Here is a 5,640-nt window from a genome sequence, read left to right as displayed (position 1 = left end):
AAAAATTAGAAAGTATTAGAAAATCTCATGTGGCTTGCACTGTATTTCTTTGGGGAGGGGATAGTGGGGGATAGGAGTGTTGAATCCAGGCCTTGCCTATGCTAGGCAAGTGCTCTACCACTGAGTTTTATCCTCAGACTTTTTATTTTATTTATTGCAGTACTGGCAACTGAACCCAGGAGTGCTCTACCACTTAGCTGCATCCCCAGCCCTTTTTTATTTTTTATTTTCAGTCAAGATCTCACTAAGTTGCTGAGGCTGCGCTTGAACCTGTGATTCTCCTGCCTTAGCCTCCAGAATTGCTGGGATTGCAGGCGTGCACCACTGCACCCAGCTTCTGCTCTGTATTTCCACTGGACAGTGCTCATGTGAGTAATGGAAATAAAACCAGAAATGGCTTCATAAAGAGTTAATAAATTGTCCTCAATAGGCTGATTGTTAGAAAGTCAGCAGATAGAAAACCTAGTGGGAAATTTTGTATGGTCATATGCACAGCAAAGGAGAGACTTCAACCTACAAACCTGGGTAATGACCCTGCAAGACTTTGTAAAGAGAGTGAGTGGCACATCTCTGACAGGGATAGTTAATCTGATGAACTGTGGGAAGGAGTATTCCTTCACCAAACAAATCTACTTCTGCCTGTGTCTCCAGAGAGCATCTCAGGTTAACCTCTTGCCTTCAGCTTCTACCTCTGCAAGTCTTTGTGGCTCACCATGGCAGGACTCAAACCCTCACCCTTGGGTTTTCGTAGTCCTGTGTATCATACCCTTCGAAGGATGGGGTCACTTCGCTTGTCTGCTCACAGTTATGATTGATCAAGGGAGAACCAAGAAACACATAAACATGTCATCTTGAGTTCCATTCTTATGCCCCCTGTCACCATTGTGTAAAATCAGCCCTACCGGTGCTGGGTCTAGGGCTCAGCGGTAGAATGCTCACCTAGTATGTGTGAGGCCCTGGGTTGGATCCTCAGCACCACATAAAAATAAATAAATAAAATAAAGTTATTATTTTTTTTAATTGGGGAATGAAGTTCAGGTGGCCAAACACCCCTGAGTTGGATCCTCAGTACCAAAAAAAATAAAAAATAAATAAATAAAAACTGGGAAAGAGGAATAATTTGGTGTCGCCTGTATTTTTCTTTGTCCTTCTTTCTTTCTTCTTTCTTTTTTTTTTGTCAGCACAGGGGATTAAAACCAGGAGTACTCTACCACTGAAGTACATTCCCAGCCCTTTTCAAAAACTTTTTTATTTTGAGAGGTGTGTTGCCAAGTGCCCAGGCTGGCCTTGAACTTGCAATCCTCCTGCCTCAACCTCCTGAGGATCTGAGATTAAAGGTGTGTGCCACTGTACTCATTCAGCAATAATTTTTTTTAAACTCAATTAGTCCAATTTCAAAACTGGCATTCTCCAAAGAAAATATATGCAAATGGTCAATAAGAACATAAAAAGATGTTCAACTTCATCAATCATTAGGGAAATGTAAATCAAAATCACATGAGCTACCACTTCACACCTACTAGAATGGCTAGAAGAAAAAGACCATAATAAGTGATGATGAGGACCCAGAGAAATTGGAACTCTCATTTATGACTGTGACTGGGGAATGTAAAATGGTACAGTCAGTTTGGAACAATTCAGCAGTTCCTCAAAAAGTAAAAAATTAGAGTTACTGTATTATGCAGCAATTCTAATTCTAGTTATATATCCAAGAAAAATGAAAACACACAAAAAATGTGGTTTTTTGTACATGAATATTTGTAGTGGCATTATTCATAATAGCCAAAAAGTAGATGCAACCAAATATTCATCAATTGGTGGATGGATAAACAAAATGTGGCCTATTCATAAAATGGAGTATTATTCAGCCATAAAAATGAACTACTGATACATGCACAACATAGGTGAACCCTGAAAACACTGTGCTAAGTGAAAGAGACCAGAGACAAAGGATTCCTATGATGTGTGATTCTGTTTCTGCTAAATGTCCAGACTGGGCTAGTTCATAGAGACAGAAAATAATTAATGGTTGCCAGAAATGGGGGGTGGGATGATGGCTGTGGGTACAGGGCTTCTTTCTAAGGTGACGAAAATATTCTAAAATCGGAAGTGATGATGGTTGCACAACTTGGTATACTAAGGGATAAATTTTATTTTAAGCTAAATACACTAGAGAATGAATTTCATGGTACGTGAATTGTATTTCAATAAAGCTGTTAAAACAAAAAGCATAATCAGCTTACCAGAAAACACAAAAGAATAAACCCGGGAAAGGACTGCACTGTGAAGTGTTCATAGTGAAGTAGAAAACCAGGTGGCAGTTACAAGCAATAACAATCTGTCATAGGAAAGAAAACCAAAGGTGTGGCCAACCAGCAACTAAACAGACATGCCAAAACATCCTTACCCTCCCAAGTGACACAAGAGCCAAACCCATAGAAGGGAATGATAAGAAACTTGGAATGAAAATTTAGAGACAAAGGGTAGAATGAGATTCACCTGCAAAGCTTTAAGGTATTAAGGGGTGGGGGGAGGTATTGTGTCCATCTACAACTAAAAAATATAATTTAAAAAAATCACCTTACTCCCCTGTTCATCAGGTTAGTTATCCCTGCCAAGATGGTTGTCTTTTCACTGTCTGGTTCCTGGCCATAAGGAATTCAGATGCCCAGACGGCACCACAGTTTGTAATTCAGCTGGATCCTTGCTGTGTCCTCTGGGAAAGTGTGCCTCTTTTGACAACAGAACTGCTAAGCTCATAGGGCCCAGGATGCAAAAAGTCCCTGTTGGGTCACTGAGAAACATGTTAAGTACAGCCACTACTGCTCCCACCACCCTGTATTCCCAGATGCATGTCTTCTTCTGATTGGAGACGTAGTACCACGTACAGGTCAGCTTTTCATAGCTGTGACAAAATACCTGACCAGAAGAATTTAGAGGAGGAAAGATATATTTGGGCTCATGGTTTCTGAGGTCTCAGTCCATTTTTGGCTGACTCCATTGCCCTGGACCTGAGGCGAGGGAGGACATCATGGCGGAAGGGAATGGAGGAGGAAAACTGCTCAGCTCCTGGCAAAAGACAGGGGTGGGGTGGGGGTGTGGAAGGGGGGGCAGTGGGCGGGGGGGCTGGGAGAAATAAAACTGTCCAGGGTACAACCCCAGTGATCTACTTCCTCCAACTAGATCCCACCTCCAAGTTGTCCATTAAACTCTAAATGGATTAATCCACTGATGATATCAGAGCCCTCATGATCCATTATTTCCTAAAAGCTCACCTCTGAACACATGAGACTTTGTGGGACATTCCAAATCCAAACCGTAACAAAAGCGTCTCTAATGTAATGTGTATATGGCATTCTGGATGTGGAATGTGAAGCCTCATTGTCACAGAATTTGCCCCTGACTCTGCACTTCAGATATGTCTTCAGAGAAATATACACACACACACGTGTGTGTGTGTGTGTGTGTGTGTATGTGTTTGAAATTAGAGGTAGGAAGCACAATATATAAGGGTTTTGAAAGGTAAGTGCTATTCCATCCATCAAAAGCAAATCTATAAAGCACATGAGCATAAATTCCAAACCTCTCAAAGTAACATTCATGTTACAAGTGATTATTCTTAGTCCCTCTCTTCAAATAAAACTGAAGTCTATATTGCAAAATCAAGACCAGGGCTCTTAGGAGCTGTAGCTTCAGCTTCAAAATACGATAAAATATCCGCAAGTGTCAAAAACTGGGAAGCATTTCCTGACAGAAGGACGTTTTTATTCAAACTCTTGACACAGCTGAAAAAGAAAAATGTTAGTGGTTCATACACAGTGACCTAGAACTTCTAATGTTCTTGGCCTGGTCAATTGTGTGTGTGTGTGTGTGTGTGTGTGTGTCTGTGTCTGTGTTACTAGGGATTGAACCCAGGGGCACCTAACCACTGAGTCACATCCCCAGCCCTTCTGGTATTTTATTAGAGACAGGGTCTTGCTGAGTTGCTTAGGGCCTTGCTAAGTTGCCGAGGCTGGCTCTGAACGTGTGATCCTCCTGCCTCCGCCTCCCAAGCCACTGGGATTATAGGCGTGCACTACCATGCCCAGCCTGGTCAAGGTTTAATCCTTCTCCTCCTTTGCCCCTTGTTTCTTTCTCTTTGTTCCTATGCACATTTTAACTTTTCCCAAATGCCCCCTCTCCTTTTCCCCTTCTCCCTTTCAGTTTGTCTATACCTCTTATTTCTTCTTAGCAACTCCCTTGTTGGTTTGCAGTACTGGAGATTAAATCCAGGGTGCTCCACCACTGAGCTACATTCCCAGCCCTTTTTATTTTTTGTTTTGAGACAGGATCTTTTAAATTGCTGAGGCTGGCCTCAGTGCGATCCTCCTGCCTCACCAGCCTCCAGAGTTGCTGGAATGACAAGTGTGCACCATCACACCCAGCTTCTTCTTCTTCTTTTTTTTTTTTACCTTTATTTCACTTATTTATTTTTATGTGGTGCTGAGGATTGAACCCAGGGTCCTGCACTTGCGAGGCGAGTGCTCTACTGCTGAGCCAGAACCTCAGCCCCTTCTCTGGGTTTTTAAAACTGCTGTGGACTTCAGCATCCTTGTCTGTAAAGTGGGGATGATAATAGCAGCTATCTCACAAACAAATGTGAAGATTGATTAACAGGAATTGATACATGGTATTAATTTGCTGGAGCTGGTATAACATAGCCCCACAAACTGAATGGCTAGAACAACAGAAATGTATTGCCTCACAGTTTTGGGGGCTGAAAGTCTGGTTTGAATGTGTTGGGGTGTGGCTCACCCTGAAGACTCTAGGGAAGGGTCTATTTCAGGCCCCTCTCCAGGCTGCTTGTGGTTTCTTGGCTTGTGGCAGTGTAACTCCTACCACATGTGCCATCTCCCTAGGTGTGGGTCTCTGTACCCAAGTTTTCTCTTTTTGTAAGACACCAGTCACATGGGATCAGGTCCTCGCCTACACCCATGTGACCTCATCTTATCTAATTACATCTGTAGCACTCAATTCCAAACAAGGTCATATTCTGAAGTAATGGGACCTTAACATAGCAATTTGAGGGAGACACAATTCAACTCAAAACATATATGTCTAACACTCAGAGCAGTTCCTGGCACACAAAAAGCACTGTGCATATATTTGAGTATATACTGCTTAGTTTAGATCTGGAGTGTCTCCCAAAGGCCCAGGTCCTCAGCCTGAGGTGCTATTGGAAGTGGGGCCCAGTGTAAGAATTTAGCTCACTGGGAGCATGGCCTTGAAGAGGACATTGGGACCCTAGCCTGCTCCATCATGATATACTGTGCTGCCACAAGCCCAAAGCTTCAGGACCAAGTGTCCATGTACTGAAACCTCTGAAACCTGTGAGCCAAAATAAACCTTTCCCCCTTAAAAGTTGATTTTCTCAGGTATTTTGTCACAGCAATGGAAAACTAACACACTACTACATGTGGAGCACAGTGCTAGGTACCGAGGATGTAACAGTGAATCAGACACAGAGCTGCTCTTCAAGGAGCCATAGTAGGGTGATATAGGGTAACTGATAGTCCAGTTTCCACAGGACTGATGGGAGGGGTGGATGACAGGTGCTGGGACATAGGATTTGTAGTGCTAACACCAGAAAAGTCCGAGGCA

General features: G+C 42.7%; 1 non-coding gene across 1 annotated transcript; it reads right to left on the bottom strand.

Annotated features, from left to right (window-relative positions):
- Positions 1 to 415: 415 nt before the first annotated feature.
- On the bottom strand, positions 416 to 535 carry LOC124102802 (small nucleolar RNA SNORA32). Its single transcript, XR_006854996.1, has one exon. It is a non-coding gene; the product is annotated as a small nucleolar RNA SNORA32 (small nucleolar RNA).
- Positions 536 to 5,640: the final 5,105 nt, after the last annotated feature.

Source organism: Marmota monax, unplaced genomic scaffold (genome assembly GCF_021218885.2).
Source record: "Marmota monax isolate L192 unplaced genomic scaffold, Marmota_monax_Labrador192_F-V1.1 WCK01_AAM20220418_F8-fsc00002, whole genome shotgun sequence".
NCBI lineage: Eukaryota > Metazoa > Chordata > Mammalia > Rodentia > Sciuridae > Marmota > Marmota monax.
This window is presented reverse-complemented; position numbering and strand designations above follow the sequence as displayed.